This window comes from Sarcophilus harrisii, chromosome 1, assembly GCF_902635505.1.
Source record: "Sarcophilus harrisii chromosome 1, mSarHar1.11, whole genome shotgun sequence".
Lineage (NCBI taxonomy): Eukaryota > Metazoa > Chordata > Mammalia > Dasyuromorphia > Dasyuridae > Sarcophilus > Sarcophilus harrisii.
Window position 1 is genome coordinate 458,647,585 of NC_045426.1, and position 25,682 is coordinate 458,673,266.

The 25,682-nt window shown below is 33.6% G+C and overlaps 1 long non-coding RNA gene across 1 annotated transcript in view; it reads right to left on the bottom strand.

The window, feature by feature from the left end:
• Window positions 1-529: 529 nt before the first annotated feature.
• LOC116420572 overlaps window positions 530-25,682 on the bottom strand; it is a 60,982-nt gene continuing 35,829 nt past the window's right edge. Inside the window, exons 2-3 of the long non-coding RNA XR_004230931.1 lie at window positions 18,762-18,841; window positions 530-1,859 (exon numbers count right to left, since the gene is read on the bottom strand). This is a non-coding gene — a long non-coding RNA (uncharacterized LOC116420572). The remainder of the gene's footprint in view (window positions 1,860-18,761; window positions 18,842-25,682) is intronic.

The following is a 25,682-nucleotide window of genomic DNA, read 5'->3' on the forward strand; positions in this document are numbered from 1 at the left end:
AAACTGTGACTCTTTGAGAGCTAAATTCTAACTCTGGTTTTGTCATTAAATAATAAGTCCCTGATATTCTCTGTATCTCAGTTGTACCATTGGGAAAATGAAGGTCAAAACTCAAAGAATATGAAGGTCACTCTCAGCACATTCACAATATCATATATTTTTAGAACTGCCAGGAACCTTAAAGATCATTTGATGTCAGCCCTGATGTCAGTCAGATAATAAAACTAAGTCTCAGAGAAACAAAATGATTTGTCAAGGGTCACATAGCTAGTAAATATCTGGAAAAGGATTAGAATTCTGGGTTTGTCTTATCCTGTCTGGTATTCTTACTATTGTAGAAAGCTGCCTCTTCTCTAAATTCTATTATTCTTCAGCTACAGTGTGTGAATATGAGTGTGTGTGTGTATGTGTGTGTGTGTGTGTGTGTGTGTGTTTTAATAATTATGATGAAAGGAAATTTCCATGACTGTGAAAACTATTTTGTGTTTGGTTGAGTATGGAATAGCAGTGAACTCAAACTAATTGCTGGCAAGGTTTTTTAGAAGTCCACAAATACCTCCCTGTCATTATAATTAACTCACATCCCAAGTAACATCTTCTGAAGTTTGAATTTCTTCGGCTAAACTAAAAATATGGTATATTTAGGCAAGTAGTTAGTGGGCCAAGAAAGTCTGTGATCCAAAAGATACCCTTCCCTCCTGCTTCAGAGATTAAAGATTCCTTTTACATAGGGAATAATAGTTGAAAAGTATGAACTAAGCAAAGGAAAACTAAGATTATTCATGACAGTTCTTTCTACCTCAGGAAATGATTTTTCTAACTCACTTTCTTAGTTATGTTGTCAGAAGCCGGGGAAAGCTATGTATTAAACAGATAATAATTCTTTAGAAGTATTTACAGGAATTTCTCATTATACATACTAAAAGGGTTGTATCCCAAAGAACTTTCAAGATTGTGATTGGCATTGCCTTCAAAACCACATTAGTGGAAGATCGCTTCAGTTTTCTTACCTGTCAAAGAAAAGGGTTGAACCAAATTCCTGATCTATCTTTTCACTGACCAGTGAGTAGAACTAGAACTCAGAGTAGAAAGTGGGCAATTTATAGGTATGTAAGATGTGGCAGCCATGATGTGAAAATATAGTGCCAAATATATTCATTTGACTCTTCTTCATAGATTCATGATTCTTAAACAAAAAACAATTTGAGCAGGAAAAGAGCAAGGAATAATATGAAAATTTGGAACTATAGACTGATGACTATTTGGGGATGGAAATGTCTAAACCAAAAGATTATTTCATGCTATAATAGGGTAGTTTTGACAACATAACCATAGTCACAATGCCTGTTAAGCCATTTTTACACATATGACCTATGTTACAGTGTCTACCCAGCTGCCAATATTCTCCAGATATTCTCTCTGACAGATTCTACTCAACACGGTCCAACCCCATGTCCATTGGGAAATACTGACTTAATATCTTGACAGTACACACATGTAAGTCACTTAGAAGTTGACTGCAGATTCTTTTTGTTTCCATGCCTCACATGAAATATCGTACAAAAAAATTAAAAATTTTTCTTTTTTACAATTTACATGTGTCCATTGAAGATGATGATTTAAAAAATACCCACCTAAGCATCTACAATTTTTCTAGTGACAATGCTAATAATACAAATGCTGTGACTGACGGATTCAGTGACAAGTAGTAAAGGAGAAAGGAACAGTTCAGTCCCCATAAAGAATTCCAGATGTGCTGCATCTTCTGAAGCACTTTCAACTGAGGTGGAAGGGGGCTTCCTTTTGAGATCAACTTCCACAGCTGTAGAATGGAGTCAGTGTTCATTATTTATTTCGACCTGAAACAGAAAATAGGAATTAGTTTAAAGCAAGAAGCTCAACCTTCTTCCTGTTCATTAACTGTCATGAGCCAGTGAGTTCTCCATTGATGGAAGTGTTTTAGCATAGGCTAAATGACATCCCTAGATGTTAAAGAAACCATTCCTACAGTAGATTAGGAAGCTGGAGTAAATAATATTTACAGGCCCTCTTAATTCTAAGATTCCATGGGTAGTACTTTCCTCCCCCAGACTGTGTTTGCTTGATAAAGTCATTGAGTATAAATTTCTATCATTTCTCATATTCAGGTTGAATGAAGACCATATATCTACTGAATTCTTGGGAGAGATACAATAAGTGTAATCACAGCTAAAAAGTGAAGGCAATAGTATAGATATTGGCCCTGGATATGTTACAGGATAGGTCAGTGGTTCCTGATGATTTTTGCTCTGCACATCCTATTCAACAACAACAAAATGTCCCCAGAACAACTAATAAACTAAATATTCATAAGTTTTTTTTTATAATTATTTACTTCTCAATGCACCATTCGAGAATTTTTGCCTTAACTCCTTGGACTATAGTCCATGGTCAACATGGTCAACAGCCGAAATAGGAACCAGAGCTACCTTATATGGCAGGACCATGAGGGCAAGAGAATCAGCAGTCAGAAATGCTATGGTTTTAATTTTCTCACTGATTTCTCTCTGTCTTCATCCATCCCAATCCAGCACCATCAGACTTATTTTTCTTCACTATTACCATGTCCCTCCATTGTTTCATTGCTTTCATCTATTAAGTCTTATGGCATAAAATCTAAACTTCTCTACTGGCTCTTTAAGGAAATTCATAATTTGTCCACATACTACCTAACCCTCTTTATTTCCTCCTCTTTTTCTATATGCATGCTCCTCTTCAATCAGACTGATCTCTTTACAATGCTTACATCTGCTTTTGTTCCTTTCTCATATTGTTCCTTATAGAATTCCCTTCCTTCTCCTCCTCTTCTCAGGCTTGCTGAATAGGACTAATTCTTCAGAGCCTTCCTCATCCAGGAAATGTAATTTATCCTTTCTCTGCAGCTGTAATGCTATCCAACTTGGTATAGAAATATTCTGTAATTCTGTAATTTTATGGGTTGTATGTAATTGGGTTGTCTTTCTAATTAGACACCTTCTTGTGGGCAGATACTAGGCCTGTCATTGGGTTATAATGCTCTGTGTTACCTATACATACTGGATAAATAAGGCATATTCCACAAATAATTGTAAATGAAAACTCAGAAGACAAAGGTTCTTATTTTTGTGTGTGTGTAACATGGATTCCTTGGGCAAGTCAGGTGAACCCTATGGATCCTTTCACAGAATGATTTTTAAAAAATCATAATGGAAAGAAATGCTAAATTTCAGTTAGAGGTTAGTTAAAATAAGATTGTATTTTTTTTTTCTCATTTCACAGATTCCTCAAAAGAGGACATTTTGTCTCCCACAAAGGGCTCCAGATTAACAACTTCTGCCATAGAATATTTTGAGATTTACTAAAATTTATATTTCTATATGTTTATTTGGAAAAGGATATTACAATAATTTCTTAAAAGAAACCTTCCCCAAAAGGTTATTTAACAATACCATGAGTAGAACAGGAAAGTTATGTATATAACTTATTTTGAAAAAAGCATCAAAATTGCTATTATTTATTTCAAGAGCACAGAGTGCTGTACATGAAGCTAGGAAGACCTGAGTTCAAATGCAGTCTCATACCAGCTGTATGAATTGAGAGCAAGTCATTTAATTGATGTCTTGAGCCTCAGTTTTCTTATATTTAAAATGGGGACAATAATTTCATTTACTTTTCAGGATTGTTCTGATGATAAATGATTTAATATGTACGAAGCACTATTCAAGCCTGAAAATGCCATATAAATGCTATTAGTTCTTGCAATTATTCAATCATTGCTCTTGTATAATCTCAGTTGCTCAATGATAGCCCAGTCAAATTGAGACTTAAGCTTCTTTTGATCATCTTTCATCAGAGGCTACAATACTAGTTCTTTAATTCAGGGTTCAGCCAAGATAAAACTGGGAATTAGAATTTTCTGCTTCCTACTGGGGGCATTGCCTTTATTTTCCACTTCAGGTTTCAAGTACTGTCATGTTCTTTGTTTTCATCTCTCCTTCCAAAAATATTTATCAAATCCTTTTTCTAGTACATAAATGATAGTTTATATAATTAATCCCAATATTTGAAGGTATTCACAGTTTAATAAGAACACAAGTTATAAAATAGAGAGTGAATTCTCATGGTATGATTCCAGGGATCAATCAATATAGGTAGAAAGACTTTTTTCAGAGCCTCAGGAACCTCTTGTTCCTAAAAATCACGCCATATGGGTGTTTGCCCATTCCAACTATATGCAATGTTCTGTGTGACTATTTCTTGTGTTAGAGATCAAGATTCGACTAGAATTTTGGAATAGAATAAGAACACATAATTCTGGACAGAATTTCTAAAAATAGCTTAATTGAGAATGGAGGGCTATCTTGTTCTGTGTCCACATTGGCAGGGAGAGTAAGGAGGGAGGGAGAAAAGGGGAGATGCAAAGGGAAAGATAGGATTGTAAATAGAGCTGAATGGGTAGCTGTTACTACATCAATCCATTTCTTTTGAAAAAATGCCAATGGTAATAGATATTTAAATTTGCACTCCACCTGTCCAACACCGTTAGCCACAATCTTGGCTCATAGCATAGCTTACTCCAAAAGTCTTAGTGCAGTTTTAAGCGTTAAAGAGGCAGGAGCAAAATTATAACTAGGAATTTTTGCACTTGGGACAAGCCCCATAAACTATGTCTGAATAAAGTATCAAGAAGGGCATCCAGAGTTGAAAGAAAGGGACTACTCTGTGGGGAGGAAAAAACACCTTAGAATATTAACCCCTGTGGGAGGAAGAATCAGGACATGTTAGACTACTTCCCAGAAGACTTCCCTCTACAATTTCTCTCTTTCTGAGGAACTATACCATTATATAACTAATGATTTTAACTACTAATTCTCAATAACTAGGGAAGGGAGAGGTGAAAGGTAATTCAAATCCAATATTTTCCCTTCAACTCTCCTCCCTCCCCCCAAATCCCCTCAAAGCATCAGGTTAAAACGAATGTGATTATAGGGATAATCTAGTTCTGTTTCTTCAATCTACAGAAGAAAAAGAAGCCAGAGAAAGAAAATAACTTGCTCTCTAACCAGAATTAAAGTTCAGAGATCTCTTCCTGAAATCAAAGTTGAACTAAGGTAGAACAAGTGGAACCCAAATCTCAAGTTTCTTTGACTGTTAGTGTTGGATATGATCTTAGAAACTAACTTCTTCAATCCTCTCATTTAACAGGAGAGAAAAAAAAAGAGGCTGATAGTTTTAGAGCAGGGACTAATATCTAACATTTATATAAAGTTTATAAAGTGCTTTTCATATGTTGACTCATTTGATCCTCACAACAACTCTGTGAAATAGGTGCTATTATTATCTTTATTTTATAAATGAGGAAATGGAGAGGCATTATTAATTAACTTGCCTAGGGAAGAAATTAAGACAGGTTTTGAATTCAGGCTTTCCTGACCCCAAGTCCCAATACAGGTCATTCCCCAACTGATTAAAAAGGCTAACGCATATGAACAAACAGTTTTCAGAAGAAATAAAAGCTACCTATAGCCATATGAAAAAAAATACTCTAAATCACTATTGATTAGAGAACTCTGAGGTACTACCTCATACCTATCAGTTTGGCTAATATGACATAAAAGGAATATGCCAAATATTGGAGGATATGTGGAAAAATAGGGACACTAATGCCCTGTTGGTAGAGTTATGAACTGATCAATCCATTATCCATTAGAACAATTTGGAACAGTGCCCAAAGGACTTGATTCAGCAATATCACTGCTAGGTCTGTTATCTTAAAGAGATGGAAAGAAAAGAAAAGGATCTATTTGTACAAAAATATTTGTAGCAGTTCTTTTTGTGATGGAAACCAAGGGGATATCCATCTGCTGGAGAATGGCTGCACAAGCTGTGGCATATGATTATGATGGAATATTATGGTGCTATAAGAAATTATAAACAGGATGATTTCAGAAAAAAACATGGAAAGTTTTACATGAACATCTGATGCAAGAGCAAATAAGCAGAACTAGGAGAAAGTTGTACACAGTAACAGCAATGTTATACAATGAAGAGCTGTGAATGACTTAGCTATTCTTAGAAAGACAATGATCCAAGACAATTACAAAGAACTCATGATGAACTGTTATCTGCCTTCAGAAAAAGAACTAATATTGTCAGAATACAGATTGGGATATACTGTTTGTTATGATCTTTTTTCTTCCTTCTTTTTTGTTTGAGTCTTCTTGTACAAAATGACTACTTTGGAAATATTTTACATGATTACACATATATGACCTATATCTGATTACTTACCATTTTAGGGAAGGGGGAAGGGAAGGAGGGAGAGATAGAGTTTGGAACTCAACACATTTTTTAAAATGTTTTTTTTTTTCTTCTTCTTCTTCTTGTTTTTTTTTTTTCCTCCTGAGACAATTGGGATTAAGTGACTTGCCTAGGGTCACACAGCCAGAAAGTGTTAAGTGTCTGAGGTCAGATTTGAACTTAGATCCTCCTAATTTCAGGACTGGTATTTTATTCATTACACCAACTAGCTGCCCCCATTTTTTTAATGTTAAAATTGTTTTAACATGTAATAGGGGAAAATAAAACATTATTTAAAAAATACTATATGTGGTAAAGGTTGTAGGGCAGTGGACAGAACACAGGACCTGAAGTCAGAAGACCTGAGTTCAAATGTGGTAAGTCATTTACTCTGTTTGCCTCAGTTTCCTAACCTGTAAAATGAATTGGAGATGGAAATGATGAATCATTCCAGTGTTTTTGCCATGAAAACCCCATATGGGGTCACAAAGCATCAAACAGGACTGAAAAATGATAACAAATATGCAGAAAGTAGCAAAGTTGGAATTTGACTGTGGATTGTCTGAGTCCAAGGCTAGAAGTGCCTTTATATCATTCTCCGCTACATAGTCAAATGGACATTCTTTACATATATTCTGTGGCAAGGCTTTATACATCTTTCTTTTTAGCTACATGTCTCTATATGCTAAACCACATTATGGGCAGATGAACTTTCAGCTACCCAAAAGAATAATACCAGCTCATCCTTGTTTCCTGCTTCTTTGCAACTAGCTATAAATACTATCTATCCTTCATGCCTGGAATGTCCCCCTTATGGAAATCTGTTGAAAGTCTTATACCTCTTGTAAGATTTATCCTAAGCCTACCATAATCCCTTAATATGGTAAACATTTAATATCTTTTTGTTAAAATGATGGATAAATAAATGACACATCCCATTCATAAAGACCTTCCTATTCCCCTTCAGCTGAAATCACTAAATCTCATCTTTCTCAAATATCTCATGACATTCTGTTTCAATGTATAAACATACAATTTTAATTCTAACTCAGTTATCTGTATACATATTAATTTCAGTTTCCTCTTCTCTCTATCTTCTCTCCTAATAGAATGTAAATTCCTGGAAGGTGGAACTAGGACTATATCAGTTTTCATTTTTGTATCCACAGTACCTTGCACATAACTTTATAACTGACTATAAAATAAGGGGCTGAGTTCCAATAATCACATGAAAATCAATCTCAGTTCAATCTTCTTGTTCACATACCACTATAGTGTCCTGAAAAATCATGATTGAGTAATTGTGCCAAAATTAACAGTAGCCAGAGTCAAAGGGAAAGTATTCCAAATAGCCAAATACTGATATAAGCTCTCAATTCATAGGGTATAAGTCAAGCTCATGGGAAGCATTTTATGAATTAACATCTGTAAAATGTTTTTTTTTTTTTTTTTAACAAACATTAAAAACCAATATAAATGCTAGTTCTTGTTAGCTAAGTATTGCAATCTTCAGAAAATATTACTGCTTCAGCATATGGGACTCTCCTGGGAGAGTTAATGAGTCCTTAAGTGACCTTTTTACTTCTAGGGATTGATTTAGACAGCTGGTAATATGCTACTCAATAAAAGATTATGCAGAAATTAATACTGATAATAATATTTAAGTATAAGCAGGCACTACATAGCAAAGAATCAATTTCTCTGTTCAAGTATAAATAGTAAAAACTGAACACAATCTGAAAAAAAGCAGACAGGAATGTCATGTTAGACTCTGGAATCTTGTACTAGTAGAAATAACTGGTAAAAATAACTTTGAAATACTTAAGAACTCTGATCAATTTATTTGAGGAGGACTTCTGGGTCAAGTGACCAAGATGGAGGACTAAATCATTTTTCTAAATCTTAGAACTTCTCAAATCTCTCTAAAGTAAGAATTATATGCAAAATATATAACAAAACAGTTTTAATTGTCTCACCAGTCTAAGATACCAAGTACCCCAATGAGAAAACAATCCAATGAATTAAAGTCTAAGTCTAGAGCAGTTTAATTCCTAATGTTTTCATTCATTACTCTTTTTTCTACTAGCCATTCATTGCCAGGAATATAATCACAAATTGATGCACAGACTTATAAGAGAGCTCAACTCAAACACCTCATTTCCTATGCTAAGAAAAAACCAAAAGGCAAAAACTTGCTTTAACTAGATCTGCAGTAATAATAGTACTCTATGTTGCAGCAATATTGTTCTTTAGAAATGAGGAACAGAAGGAACTGGAGGAAGACATTAATAAGCATGAGATTCTGCCATTTTTAACACAAAAGGACCTGACATTCAACTGGAACAAATTTTATCATCCCTGAAGTCAATTGGAACAGAACTATAAACTGATAAAATGTGAATTGCCCAGTGTTGGAGGGAACTAAAAAAAAAACTTTGAGGTTTAGCCCCTGGAGAAACTTACCTTCAAAGGGGAAGGAGTCAGAAAATGATCAATGGGGAAAGTAAGGGAAAAAAGGACTGAAATTTGAAAGATCTCAAAAGAAAGAAAACTCAATTAAAGATCTTAAGGACTAGCAGATAAACCAATGGAAGTTATTAATATTAACAGGAAAATGGCTTTCAGGTCATCTCAATGAATCCAGATATTTATGAATAACTGTTAAAAGACATAGGAAAATTAACTGGTATTTGATGAAGCGTATAAGATTCTAAGAGTATAGAGATATACCATGATATTCCTAAATAGTTCAAGAGAGAAATAGGCATTATGAAATAAGTATTTTTGACCTATTTAGCAGAAATCAATAGAATAGAAAAAAAATACCAAAATAAAACCCCTTAAACTCATGGTGGCAAATTTCACCAAGAAAACATCAGAAAGAACAACTGATTAGGAATACAAATGCATAAAAGGGAAGGATAATATGAAAGAAGAGAACCAAAAAGAACTGTGATCAATGGTGATCAAACATCATTTCAGAGGACTGATGATGAATGATGATACTCAATTCCAACAGAGAAGTAAGGAAGTCAAGATGCAGAAGAAGAAGCACATTTTTAACAGGATCAGTATGAGAATTTATTTTGCTTTACTATGTATATTTCTTGCAAAACTTTTTTTCTTACTTTTTCTTTCATAGGGGAAAGTGAAGGGTAATTAAAACACTTTAATTAAAAAAAATAAAAAATCAAAGAAAAGAACATAAAAAGAAAAAAAAAAGATAAGGGCAGTTGGAGTTTAGAATTCTGAGTCTTCTTGGCCCTGCTATTAAAATTACTCCCTCAGAGGTCATCCATATCCTCCTTATCTCTCCCCTCTTAATTTAGTTCAATATGTATTTATTGAATTCATATTGTATAAATGGAAAAGTGTATAGAAAGCTGGCCTCAGAGTGAGGGAGACCTGGATTCAAGTCTTGCCTCTGACATTAATTATCTTTGTAACTCTGGCATAAATCCCTTGATCTTTTTGTCCTAAGCAATTCTCATAATTGCAGATGGATTGTCATAATCAGAACTTCAAGTAAGTCTGCACAGCTGAATTGTAAGCTAAATGGAGAGACCAACTGTACAAGAAGACTAGAAAAATAGAAATGAGTTTGTGAAAGTCCTTAAATGTTAAAAAATAAATACACCTGATCCTGGAAGTAATGGAGAGTCATTGGAGTTAATTTAATAGATAGTGTTGTTTTATGGTAAAATTGCATTTTTAGGTTAAAGTCCAGCTCACATCACATGTTAAATGGCAGAGTTGGGATTCTGACATCCTGAGATTCTTGCTAGTAACTAAGTGGAGTGGATATTGCTTGCAACTTTCTGTTACTAACCAGGGTAAAATGGAATCTGCGAGCATGAATAGCCCTATGAAATAAAGAAAATTAATGCAGAATCTTTCCCATTTATGTGGATTATAGATTTTTAGAATTAATAAGTACTATATGGAAAACCTTAAGAAAGGTTAAATATATGGGAAAGGTCCCCTAATGATTATTGTTATGTTATGGATTTCCTAGTGAATTGTCAGCTATATTTAAAGCTAACTGACTTTTCATTTATTTTTATGCTCTACTAAAAGTTATCCTTTTAAAAAATTGAAAAAAATAATAATTAACAGTGGCATGAATTTAAATTTTGGACTGCCAAACAAAAATTTCACAAATTCTAAGATGAAGTAATTATTTCTTCTTGCTACATTTTACCTAGGGTCTCATCATTTTCATTTCAGCAATCAATAGTTCCTTAGTGAAAATCAAATCTACAATAAAAATCCCTTTATCTTGGTAATTTTGACTTTTAAAAAATTACACTATCATTAAGACAAGATAAAGATATTCTTGCCAGAAATTGAACTTTATCATCTGTAGACAATCTTTTTCAATCTGCAAATCTTCCACAAGTATGGCAATATCTTTCGTGAGAACACATATCTTTTCCTTTATTTTTTGTTTATTAGTAATGATCAGAGGATGGTAAGTTTTCTCCATTATGTGTACCAGATAATCTCATATGATATTAATATGGTTATATATCTATACACATACACATGTGTGTACACATATGAAACTCATAGGTAGAGAAATGTTTTAAGAATATAGCTTTTAGATGACATCTAGGGGGTAGTTAAGTGGTACAGTGGACAGAATACTGGTTTTAGAATCAGGAAGACATCTTTAAATCTGGCCTCAGACACTTATTACCTGTGTGAAGTTGGGCAATTCACTTAATTCTGTTTGCCTCCATTTCCTCAACTGTAAAATAAACTGGAGAGGAAAATGGCAATCCATTTCAGTAGCTTTACCAAGAAAACCTCAAACGAGGTCATGAAGAGTCAGACATGACTGAATAACAACAAAAAATCTAGAAGGCATATGGATAGATTTAGAATTAGAGTAAAAAAAAACAAAAAACCTCTGAGTTTAAATCCTGCTCCAGATACCTCCTTGCTGTGTGATCCTGGACAAATCACTTAACCTTTTTGGACATCAATTTCCTTATCTATAAAAGGAAGGGTTTGGATTTAATGGCTTCTAAGGACCTCTCCAGCTTTTCATGTGTGAACCTGTACATTTTGTTCTGCCAAATAAACTTTAAAAAGTCAATAATAATAACAATATCTAACATTTACATAGTGACTACTATGTGCCAAGCACTATGTATTTAAAAAGTATTATCTCATGTGATTCTTACAACCACCATGGGAAATAGGTGCTATTATCATCCTCAGTGATTTTCCCAAGTTTACCCAGCTGGATTTGATCTCAAATATAGATCTGTGGCTGGATTTGAACTCAAATATTTCTATCCACTGCACCATCTAGTTGCCCATAAGCACAGACTTTAAGTACAGTGGGATCTTTCATTTTTAAATATAATCAATCCATCAATCAACATGCATTACTGAGCACTTATGATGTGCCAGGAATGTAAAGAAAGGCAAAAGTACAAAACAATTCCTGCTTTCAGGAATATTATCTAGGGATAATAAGAGGAGGGAGAGGTTGTAGTAGAAATAATATGTGAATAAATAGATGTATACATTATAGAAGGAAAGTGAACAGAGGGAGTGGCTCAATTGTAATAATAATTTTCAATATTATTACTAGTGATTTTTGTGGCAAAACTATGACTTTTATAGTTTCAGGCATGACTCACAGAAACTGATTGAGAAAGTTCCTTAGCCTCTACCAGAATCTGTATTATTTGGTATTATTTTTGATGGATTGTGTCACACATTTAAGTGAATTTTGTCATATAGTTTATCTCACATTGAGTGCATATAGTGACTCACCCATTAGATTTACTTATCACAAATTGCTACTTTATACACAATAAAATGGTGAATTATGTTCAACCCTTTGTTCTTGTATTTTTTTTTTCTTTTAAAGTTGGACAAAGTGTTTTTAAAAATTCTTTCTGAATAAAATATTAAATGAAATCCTTTGGACAAAGAGAAATAGCATGAATAAATAGTATAAGGGTCTTCCTTAAACTAAAACCTTACTCTAGTGCTCAACATGAAAAAGGTGATTTTTAGCTCCATAAAGGCTTTATCACATGGAAATAAGTTCTGATAAGTTCTACAAAGCTAGGAAAAATTCAAATAAGGGCTTATTGATGGATTGTTTTCCGGTTGTTATCTAAAAGCACCAGCTTCAGCAAGTATGAAAATGTTTCAGTATCAGAATATCAGTCTTTAGGGTATATTGCTTTTGCATATCATGAAGCATGAAGAGTTGTGATCTTTGTAGGTGAGAAAAGTAACCATGCCTATAAAATCATGATTTATTCAGATAATACAGTTTTGTCTATGAAGACAGAAGACCTGGGTTCATGATACTGCCTGTTACTTGTCTCTGGTATTTAAACAAGTAAGTCACTTAATCTCTCTGGGCCTCAGTTTCCTCATCTATGAAATAAGAAAGTTGGCCTTTCAGGGGCTTTTTAACTTCAAATCTATTAATCTACAATTTGGCTTGTTCTCATAATCCTAAAATCCCACTTCCCCTTCTGATCCTCCAACAAATTTGACCATTCCCCTTAAAAAAGATGTGTATTTTAATTTCTTCCTAAAAAAAGCAAGTTAAATATGGATTATTTTGTTACTTCAAATGAGTCCTTTCTCTTCTTTCCTCAGATTGTAACCTCTCCCTGCCTTAATGCAAAATCTTAATGAATTTTTTATAGTATACAAATATACATGTACATAAATACATTATAGTACACATACCTATATATACCGACATCATTATTGTGCAGTTCTTTTTGTATCCATTTTTTTCAAAAGGTTAGCCACTAGAATATCTATCAATCTATCCATACCCGTACATGTATAATCTAATTACTGGTCTTTTGAGATATAGATATATAGCTGCACAATAAATTGGTGTATGTATGTGTGTTGGGGGTATATGAATATATATGTATATATGTATATGTATGTATATTATATATATATATATATATATATATATGTATGTATATTATATATGGTGGCTGATCTTTTGATAATCAGCTAGATTTAACTAGGCTAATCCAGGGATGAAAGACACACAATCTGAGTCTGTATGCAGTCTTTTTTAGCTTTGGAGCACCTCATAGGATTTGTGCTCCATCTACAAGACCTTCAACTATTCGGGACCTCTGTTTTGCCATTTTGAGAACCTGAATTAAGACTTTAGGGGAGACGACCATGGAATAACTGTGCTAAATAAGGCTACCTTTCTAATCCCAGTAAAGCTCCCTATTCAGTGGTGCTACCTGCAGGTAAGAAGGAGATTCTCCTGGCCTCATAAGCAAAGACCTAATCTCAGAAAGCCTGGCTTTATGCTTCAAGAAGATTAAAGAGACTTAATAAAAGTTAAAAACCAGTGTTCATTTCCACCTCTGACTATTCAGAACAAAAGATAGGCTTTTCCCTTGAGCTACTGGGTGGCATTATAGCATTACTGGACCATTTACAATTGAGTAAAATAGTAAGTGGCTTATTAAAAGAAACCAAGCAGACAGGCTGATGCAGAATAGATAAATGCTGGCAGGATTTGCATACTGGTGGGTGGCACAGTTCACTGACTAAATTGTTTCCCACCCATTGGCTTTAATTCAGATTTACTTTGATCCTTGAAATTCTTGCTCCCTTCATAGACAAAGGGTATATTCATATTCATTTGACATATAATATACATAATCTGTCAAAACAAAAGCTTGCTTTATTGATTTCCACATCCTGTAGCTGTACACCACCTACAGCTAAGTGGGTGCCTTCCATATCTCAACAATGGATATACTTGTTAAGGAGAATAAGAGAGCTAAATCATAACCTCCTAGGTAACCTTGAGTGGACATTTGATCTCCCCCTAAAACCTCAGGACTGAACAACACCTTAATTATGTCTAATGTGACTCTTTCCTTTTAAAGATGTGTGACTTTTACTTGCAAACAGTACTCTAGGTAAACCTTCTCAGGTAGATGGGTGTTTATTTCCATCAAGCTTTGTAGTGAAAAACATTTCTTCCTTGCTTCATTATTCCCCTTTCATTCCCTTCACTTCCCTTCCATTCCCTTCCCTTTTCACTAGATGTTTCTCTGTCTCACTTTATGATATTTTTCCCATTTCCTATGCATTTGCCAGGGCATATGTACCTGGAATAAATTCTTCCTTATCTCTTCTTGCTAAAATCCTTTTTTCATCTTTTAAGCCTCTCTGCAGATGCTACTCTCTCCATGAAGTCTCTTCAGTTCTCACAGCTGCAAATGAACTCTGATTCCTCATACTTGTTGAAGGAGGATCTTTGTTCCTCTTTGCTCTGATCATATACCACTTTGATTCAGTCTCATTTATGTACATGTCTTATTTCTCCTATTAAATTATAATCTCCTTTAAGGTAGGGACTGTGCCTTTTCATCTTTGTGTCCCTAATGCTTAATAAAGTCTAAGAGGTGAGATGAGATGTGCCCAAATAGCTCTAAGGTACCGAAGAATGTAATGGTACAAAAAATGAGAGACCAAAGTGTTAAGAAAGCTCAGAGCAGTAAGAAATCACTTCTGATATGAAGGATCAGGGAATGATTGATGGCTGATGAGCATAAGATACTCAGGATTGGAGTGGGGTAGAAAGGAGAGGAAAAAAGGGCAGAAGGAATAGCTTGAGAATAGGTAGAAGAGAAGGAGTACATTTAAGAATTATAAGAAATATGATCTAGCAGGAGCATCAATTTTGTGACAGGGGATAGTAGGAAATAACTGGAAAAGTTGTTTAAGGTAAACTGTGGAAGGTCTTGAAAAATTAATTTGGATTTTATTTGGTAGGTAATGAAGAAGCAGGCATCTGTGTAGCTTAGTGGATAGAGTCAAGAAGACCTGAGTACAAATCTGGTCTCACGCACTCGTTAGCTGTAGGATCCTAGACAAGTTTACCTGAATCCATTGGAGAAGGAAATGCAAATTACTCCAATATCTTTAATAAGAAAACCCTATGGACAGAATGGTCCAGTGGGTCACAAAGAGTCCAACCAGACTGATCAACAACAAAAAAGAAGAATCACTGAATGTGTGTGGGAGGCAGAGTAGGTCTGGATAACATAGAATCTTAGTTTCCTGTAATTGCCTGCCATCTTTTCCATGGTGTAATGCTCTAATTTGTAGTGAGCAAAATTCCTGAGCAAAGGTTAATCGATTAATAACATGTTTTAAAATCTAATAAGTGGTTCAGGAGAGTGCAGAGTTAAGATATTCATCCCAGGTTACTTGCTGCCTGTACTTCATGGAGTGTATAGATAAAATGGTTCATAGAACCCCAACTCAAAATCACTGGGCCTGGCATCCTTCTCTGTTGATACATTCATGAGATCAGCCACATAGATTGTTCTTGATTCCTTTGTCCCATCTTTGCCCTTTCATTCAATCACTAAATCAATCAGTGGATAAGCATTAATTGTTTAGTCATGTCCAAGTCTTCCTGACACCTTTTGGAGTTTTCTTGGCAAAGATACTGGAGCAGTTTCCATTTTCTTCTCCAGATTATTTTACATATAAGGAAACTGAGGCAAACTTGCCCAGAGTCACAAGCTAATAAGTGTCTTAGGCTAGTTTTCTAACCCGGGTTTTCCTACTCCAGTCATGGTGTTCTATCCACAGAGTCAGCTAGCTGCCTCCAGTGAGCATGTATCACTGTTTGCTATTTGTCAGGCCTTCAGCACTGTGCTAAGTGCTTTTTGTTATTTGTTCACTTATAGTCAATTTTTCCTCTGAAGTCAGATGTGAACTCAGGAAATAATTCTTCCTCTTGCTCTATCTACTATTCCACCTAAAGGGCTGGTGCCAAGTACTGGGCACACAAAAAAGTGCAAAATCACAAAAAGAATACCTGACTTAGAAGAGATTGCTTGCAAAGTGAGGAGATAATACATAAATAAATCAGTAGGTACAAAATACTTACAAAGAGGAAGCAAGGTAACCTTAGACAGGAAGGGTCAAGTAGATAGGTGGACCAGAAAAGAAATAGGCCTCAATTGGTCTTTCTATTGACCCTGGAAGGAAGCCAGAAATTTCAAACAGTTCTGGGAACAGACCCAACAGACAACACCTTGACTTCTCAACAATTATTGTCTTAGAATCCCTGTGAAGCAGGGAAACTGATGGAGCATCACCAACATATGCCAGAGATGGGACTTTTTCTATATATGAGGAAAATGCTTGTAAACCATTTTCCTGCTGTCAGCCTACAAAATGGACTTCTATATTATGTTTAATGAGGGGAGTGGATCAATGCCTGGTGTAGTATTTAGGAAAGCCATAGGAAATACTTTTGCCCCAAGAAGTCATAGAGAAAACCAGAAGCTGTCCTTTAGCTTAACCATGAAAATCATTTGTAACCCCCAAAATCCTTGAAAAATTTTGCTTCCTATATGTAAGCTTTAAATATGGGATGACCTTCATTCTTGTGGTGACTTATCACAGAATCCCTCTTTTATGATTTGTGTTGCCAAATGATGAGGAAAATAGACAAGAATCCCATCTGGATCCCAAATTTAAGTTAAAACTAAAGAAATTTCAGTTAATTAAGATGTGGGTACCCATAGGCAAATTTGCTGCAACAGTCTAAGAGGAATATATATATATTCATTTGAGCCACTGAGCCATTTATACTCATTGAAAATAGCTAGATATTTTCTGTACTGCATAAATTTAGAAGTGGATAAAACTATGGGATAAGTGGAAATGATATGGCATTGGTAGATATGGATTCCAATCCTGACTCTGCAACTAACTACCAGCATAATGTCGAGCAAGTCCCTTAATGTTTCTGTAAAGTATGTGTAGATCACATTAAGAAAGAAGTTCTTAATCTAAGGTGCTTAAATTTTGTTAATTTGGTAATGGTGTTTCAGTGTAATTTTCCTTGTAATCCTGTTTATTTTATTTTGTGTATTTGCAAACATTATTCTGGAAAGGGGTAGAGAGATTTCATCAGATTCACAAAGTGGTCCATGATATAAAAAAGTCTTCAAATTCTTATTCTGAGTCCATGGGATCATAGAAGTGAGATGACAGAGAATTTAAACATTATGAAATTGAACCCTTTATAGATAAAGAAACCAAGTTACATAATTTACACAGTTACACAATTTGCAAATAGAAAAGCCAAAACTCAAACCTAGGATTTCTTCTAATACCAAATCCATCATCTTTTTCATCATCCCACATATTTGGCTTTCATTTTCTTTTCAATAATTTTTGTTACATACTTCCACATATGAATGTCATTCTCCTTGGCAGAGAAAAAAAAAAAAGAAACAAAATAGGAATTGTTTTCTGTTTTCTGTCATCTTGTCATCATCTTGCCATTATTTTATCTTCACCCCAACCACCCACCCCCATATAGTGTCCCTTTCACTTCTTGGAGTTTCTTCTTGCCCCCAGCATAGCTTTCAAAGGTCATTTATGTGTTTAATATTTTCATTAGTATTCATTGCAAGCCTCATTTCATTTGTGGCTTTGTCACTTCTCACATTATTCTTATAAGATCACTTTTATATTCATACAATTCATCCTTAGTCATCTAGTCTTGCTTCCATATTCTATAAATGTCTTTTTAAAATATGCATTGGTTAATGAGTTCCCTGAGCCACTAAAATGGTCTCTTTAGACAACTCCATCTTTTCTTCTTCATTGGTATCATCTGCATTTATGTCTTCAGATTTTCATTCTTGAAAATCTCTCACTCATCTTGAGCCAACTTCCCTAGCAAAGTTTTGCTACCTATTTTTAACTTGGGTTTTTGATATGCTATCTTAAAAAGTCTACTCTAGGACCAGTTTACTTGTCTACTTATTCACTTACCTTCTTCCCTGCTTCTCCCCCATTTCTCTCTTCTTTCCCTCCTTTCCCCCTGATCTTTTCCATCTCTTTCCTTCCTATTTCTTCCCTTCCCATTCCTTCCCATACCATCCCCTCCTTTCCCAGCCATCCCTTCCTTCTCTTTCCTTCCCATCCTTTTCTATACCATATTATCTGTAACTGAATGGACGGAGTCAGATAAGGTAGGGTGGAAAAATCCTGTCTGTCCCACCTACTGCTCATGTGATCTTGGACAACTCACTCCCTCTCTTCTGGTTTTCACATCTATAAAATGGAAATGTTGCACTAGTTGACTTCTTAGGTCTCTTCTCCTTTAAATCTATGATTCTAAGTATTTCTGTCAGGAAACTAATCACCCCAGGTCTTTATTCTTCCTGTAGTTAAATAAATGATTTAGATAGTGAAATAATAATCTATCCTTTGAAAAATAATACATGCTATATGTGAAATGTCTTGCTTTAATATCAGTGATTATGAGTTAATATAAAAATTAGTAGCAATTTGTCCAAATTCATTCTAGTTCAGGTTAGTTCTGGTCAAGTTAGAAGGATTAAAATTTTTCGGCTCATCACAACCTTACTTACAGGTTTAACAGGCTTTAATTCAACATGATCCTGGGGGGACTGATGGTAGGAGTGTGTGTCAAGTCCACCTATGAAGTCAACTGAAAATATAACAGTCCAATATAAATATGTAGATGGAAATGAAAAGTACACATAAAACTGAAAACTTAAAAAAGAATATACAGAAATAAAAATATCATGTTTGAAATTTATTATAAAATGGGAAAATAAATATTTTTAATACATGACTAAAATCAATAAAGTCAATGAATAAGTAAATGAGTGGTGAAATTTAAGAGATATTCAAAGTATGTAGGAGGTTTTAGCCTGAAAAAAACCCCACCAACATCAAAATATCAATTTACTTATAATGTCCCCAGAATAGACATTTACATATCTTTTCTCCTTATATGCCAAAACCTAGGTTTTTTTTTTTACTACAAATGCCATAATATGCTTTTTCCTAATATGTTTTGTTCATATTTTTAAAAGACTCTCAAGAAGTCTCCTAATAAATCTCTTTTAACTCTTGATAATATTGACCTTAATACATGCCACAAAGGGTTAACTTTGTCTTTAAGATATTCAAGGGAGTTTTCATAACCTACTTAATAAAGTTAGCATATGTTTTACTGCTTCCAGAATTGGAATTTTCCTTCTAAATGTCTGTTCTGGGTCCTCCCTATGTCACTTAAACTTCTTGTCCAATACTCACTTTAACCACTAATTCTAATTGATTTCAACTGCAGCTCAGCTGTACTTATGTTCTCTATCAATTAGCTTGAATTAAGATTATTATATGTACATACGTTATTTAACAGGTATGAAGTCAAAAAGTGCCCCTGCGTATGTCTGAATTAATACCTGTGTGATCTTGGAAAAGTCACTTGTTCTAAGTCTCAGTTTCAATGAATATAAAATGAGAGGGTTGGTCTAAATGATCACTATTTTTCTAACTCTAAATTCCATAAACTCATCATGAATCCCTCAAGTACACAAACCTATTATACACACACACACAATGTGTACAAAGTCAATAATCTATCTGAATGCCAATTACTTAGGTGAATCTCCATTAATAAGATGATTATTAATTATGATTAATAAGATTAATGATCTCCATTAATAAAAATGCAATCAGAGATTAGATTTGGGCTTGGATTTCCCTCAGTTATTCTCTTCTGCTCCAATAATTATGAGTTATTTATTACCATCACAAAATTGTGTAACTGTTTCCTCTGAGCAGATCAAATTCCAAACTAACTATTCTGATTCTCATTAAAATATTAAATACTAATTACAAAAGAAGAGCCACTAAGGAAGGGATTCTAGAGCTGAAGAGATTATACTATAGGGAAAAAAGCACTTTCTTGAATATAATTTTGTACCCAGGGAAACTATCTTGTCTATAGCACAACAGCATCCATGTAATAACAAGGTGCTTTGTTTTATTTCCTTAATAGTATTTTTTTCCTTAGATACATAGAGAAATTTTTTTTTCATTCATTTTTACAAGATTTTAAGTTACAAATTTTTCTCCCTACTCTCCTTTCTTTTAAAGATGGTAGGCAGTTTTGTAAAGCTCACACATGTGCAATCATGTAAAACTTATTTTCATCTTAATCAGAATTGTGAAAGAAGAAACAAAACAAAAGGAAAAAAAAAAACGAGAGTAAAGGAAGTGAAAAAATATGTTTTAGTCCATATTCAAAGCATATAAGTTCTTTATCTGGAAATGGATAGCATTTTCCTTTGTAAGTCCTTTGTACTTGTCTTGGATCATTGTGATGCTGAGAAGAGCCAAATCATTCACAGTTGATCATCACACAATATTGCTGATACTGTGTGCAAGTGTTTTCTTGGTTCTGCTCATGTCATTTTGCATCAGTTCATACAAGTCTTTCCAGGTTTTTCTGAAATCTGTTCATCATTTCTTAATGGACAATCAATATCTTTATAATCATATAACAGAGCTCATTCAGCCAGCCATTTTCCAATAGATAGGCATCCCCTTAATTTCCAATATTTTGCTACCACAGAAAGAGCTGCTACAAATATTTTTACACATGTAGGAATTTTATCCTTTTTATGATCTCTTTGGGATACAAACCTAGTAATGGTATTACTGGGTCAAAGAGTATTCACAGTTTGGTTATTCTTTAGTCCTAGTTCCAAATTGCTTTCCACAATGGTTGGATCAGTTCACAACTCCAACAAAGGTGCATTAATGTCCCAATTTTTCCACATCCTCTCCAAGATTTGTCACTTTTCTTTTTGTCATATTAGCCAATCTGATAGGTGTGAAGTGGTATTTCAGAGTTATTCTAATTTGCACTTCTTTAATCAAAAGTGATTTAGAGCATCTCTTTATATCCTTTGACCATTTATCAATTGGAGCATAACCTATATTCTTACAAATTTGACTCAGTTCGTTATATATTTGAGAAATGAGGCCTTTGTCAAAAGCACTGCTATAAAAATTGTTTTCCAATTTTCTGCTTTTTTCTTTTAATGTTTTCATTGTTATTTTTTATAAAAGCTTTTTAATTTAGTATAATCAAAATTATCTATTTTGCATTTGGTAACACTTTCTATTTCTTTTTGGGTCACAAATCTTTCCCTCTCCATAGATCTGACAAATAAACAATTCCTTGTTCTTATAATTTGATTATATTGTCATCCTTTATGTATAAATCATGTACCCATTTTGACTTTATCTTGATATATGGTATGAAATGTTGCTTTACACCTAGTCTGCATCCTATTGTTTTCCAGTTTTCTATACAGTTTTTGTCAAATAGTGAATTCTTATCCCCAAAGCTGGGGTATTTGGGTTTATCAAACATTAGATTACTATGATTATTGACTATTGTCTCTTGTGTAACAACTCTATTCCATTGATTTGCTACTTTATTTCTTAGCCAGTAAAGTTTTGATGTTTACTGTTTTATAATATAGTTTGAGATTTGGTATTGTTGGACCACTTTTCTTTGTGTTTTTCTTTTCATTAATTCCCTTGTTGTTTTTGACCTTTTGTTCTTCCAGATGAATTTGTTCTTATTTTTCTAGTTCTTTAAGCCAGTTTTTGGTAGTTTGCTTGGCATGGCACTGAATAAGTTTGGACAGAATTGCCATTTTCATTATATTGGTTCATCCTATCGATTAGCAATTGATATTGTCTCACTTGTTTTGATCTTTCTTTGTATAAAGACTATTGTGTAATTTTATTTATGTAGTTTCTGGGTTTGTCTTGGCAGGTTGATTCCAAAGTATTTTATTTTGAGGTTATTTTAAGTCAAATTTCTCTTTCTTTTTTTTAATGCTGGGCTTTATAGGTCATATAAAGAAATGCTAAGGATTTATGTGGAATTATCTTATATCCTGCAACTTTGCTAAAGTTTTTAATTATTTCAAGTAATTTTATAGCTGATGTTCCAGGATTTTCTAAATATATCATGAATATATCATCTGAAAACAGTGATAGTTTTGTTTCCTTATTGCCTATTCTTCATTCAATCTCTTTTTCTTCTCTTGTTGCTCATAATTAACATCTCTAGTACTATATTAAATTATAGTGGTAATATTTAGTATCCTCACTTCACCCTGATCTTATTGAGAAGGCTTTTAGCTTATTCTCACTACAAATAATGCTGGCAGATGATTTTAGATGGATATTTATCTTAAGGAATGCTCTCTTAATTCCAATGCTTTCTAGAATTGAATGCTGTATTTTGCCAAAAGCTTTATATCTATTGAGAAAATCACACGATTTTTGTTGGTTTTGTTATTGATATAGTAAATCATGTTGAGAGTTTTCCTAATATTGAACCAACCCCTAATTCCTGATATAAATCCCACCTGGTCATAGCATATAATCTTTGCTAACATTTGTTTGAAATTTTTGCATCAATATTCATTAGGGAAATTGATCTATAATTTTCTTTGTTTTAGCTTTTCTTGGTTTAGATATCAACACCATATTCATTTCATAAAAGGAGTTTGATAGGACTCCTTCTTTGCCTGTTTTTCCAAATAGTTTATATAGTATTAGAATTAATTATTCTTTAATTGCTTGGTAGAATTCACTCATTAGTTCATTAATGGCTTGTTCAACTTTTGGGGGGCATTATGTAAGTTATCGATTTTTTTGATCTGCTAATCTAGATAATTTATATTTCCATAAATATTCATTAACTTTGTTTAGATTGCCAGACTTAATGGCATATAATTGGGCAAATATTTCCTAATGATTACTTTGATTTCTTCTTCATTGGTGGTGATTTCAATCCTTTGCATTTTTGTTACTAGATATTTGGTTTTCTTCTTTCTTTTTTAAGATCAAATTAGCCAATGGTTTATCTATCTTATTGTTGTTTTACTTCATAAAACCAACTCTTAAGAGTGGGTGATCATCCAAAAAGAATGCATTGAATTTTTTTGCCTTCACCTTTGAGGTTTTTATGTCCTATTACATGGTCTATTTTTGTGTAAATGCTATGTACTGCTGAGAAAAAAACATATTCCTTTCTGTTCCCATTCAGTTTTCTCATAAGGTCTGTAATATATAAATTTTCTAATATTCTGTTTACTTTCTTAGTTTCTTGTTCATTTTTTGACTGGATTTGTTGAGTTTGAGAGACAGTTGAGTTCCTCCACTAGTGTAGTTTTGCTGTTTATTTCTTCCTATAACTAACTTAACTTCTCCTTCAAGAATTTGGATGCCATACCACTTGGTGCATATGTTTGGTAATGATATTACTTCATTGTCCATGGTGTAATTAAATAATAATTTAATAATAAATAATTTGATATTATTTATTTAATATTAAAATTTAATAATAAAAAGTAAGAAAATAAAATTACACAATAGCAAGATATAGTTTCCTTTCTTAGCTCTTATAATTAAGTCTACTTTTGCTTTTACTTTGAAATAAGAATCTCAACCCCTGCTTTTTTTTTTTCACTTCAGTTGAAGCATAAAAGATTCTGCTTCAGTCTCTTGCCTTTACTTTGTGTGTTCTTCTCTGCTTCAAGAGTGTTTATTACAAACAATATATTATAGATTCTGATTTTTGTTCTCCTCTGCTATCTGCTTCTATTTTATGGGAGAATTATTCCATTCACATTCACATACATTTATGATTACTATCTGTGTTCTTTCCTATCCTTTCTCCTGTTTATCCTCTGACCTTGTCTTTTTGCTGGTTCTTCCCTTCCAAGACCTATCTTGGAGCACTATGATGGCCTGGAGGTGAACAATGGGAGAATTACAACAATTCACTGCTCACTCTTCCTGGAAGTAGTTCAGCAAGGTATTTTATAATGAGGCCTAACCATAGTGAAAAATACTATGTCATGTTAATAGAGCAAATTATATGTTCTTAGTTACTGTTTTACTTTTTACATTCCTACTTTTTTCTTCATTTCATCTGGACAAGTGCTTCTAATTCTACCTCCATTTCCACTAATCATATATTCATTATATTTTTAGTTTTTGATAAGTCATTCTTTGAGAGGATACTTGGCAGGCTTTGTGGGGAATGAATAAGGGAAATGACTAAAAAAAGATTGAAACTAAATAATTTAGTGTCAGTTATCTAAAAAAGAAAAGCTGATAATTTAAAATACCCTATTCCTTATCCATTCTAGAAAAGGGAAAAGTTGCATATAAACATTCGTTCAGGAGCCAGAAGAGATCTTTTTTACTTTTTAGATCTTATTTATCTATTTCCTGGGTTAAACTCAAATAGAGCACAAAACTGCCAAGTTACCTCTTAGAAGAAATAATATTTCTTATAATTGAGCCTCTTTGCAATTATCCACTACAATCACCTCAAATTTCTGACAAGGATGCTAACCAAATGAATGGATGGATTGTAATATTTATTATATATTTATAGTGATATCTTGCTGCACAAGAATGTGTTGTGTTTTCTCCTTGTAAAAGATACACAACCACTCAAAACTTTGCTATTTGTCCATAGGAAAGTATAGGTCATAAACTAAAACTTCCTTTGGATAATTCAGTACTGCAGAGCCATATTTAATTCCCCATCCAGTTTTCTCATACCTAGTTTGCTTTATACATAAGCAAAAGAGATCTCAAAGACGATTGATTTCCCCTCTTCCTCCCATGCTGGTCTTCAGGGTAAAAAAAATGTGCAAGGTGAACATAATGAATGCTGCTGATTGCTGACCCTGACAGCTTCACATGACAAATAATTCATCATATGTCCTGTGAACTTATAGGCTTGCACTCCTTGGGAACTAGGAGAGGAATGGCCCACAGCTGAATATTTCTTGGTGTGGTTCAGACCCAATCTAAGTGCTAATGCCTTCCTAGCCCCATGGAAATGAGATTGGTTCTTACTCTACATCTATATCTATCTTACATCTATAAATATGAGAGATCTTTGTAGACTCAATTCTCCATTTCTTTGTTCATTTGCATAGTTCTTCTGTGAGTGAGTCTTCTTCTGCAGTGGATGCACAGAGTAAATATGTGATTTGTGTGAGTGCATGTATGTTTAGGGGAAGTGAACTTATAATGAAACAATCCTATTTTTATTATCTTGGCAATGAGATATCTATACTTTATACTTTTATAAGAGATGGCTATTCTTTATTCTTTAAGAAAAAATTAGGAAGTTCCATTCAATTTGGCTACCTTCAGGATATCTCTGATTAGAAATATGAAAAAAAATTATAAGTGAAAGTATCTTGGAATTTTTGTATTTGCTTTTTAATTTTAATTTATTTGGGAAATTTTATCCAACAGGAAGGCAATTCAGTAAATTTGTACTTAAAGCCTTCCATTAAGGACATTGAGTACTTCACTAATACATCCACAGAAGAGCACTATATTAAGCATTTTCAGGCTGGTGATACATTATGAATTTGTAATCTGAAGGACGGAGTTCAAATTCTGGTTCTGTTACTCAT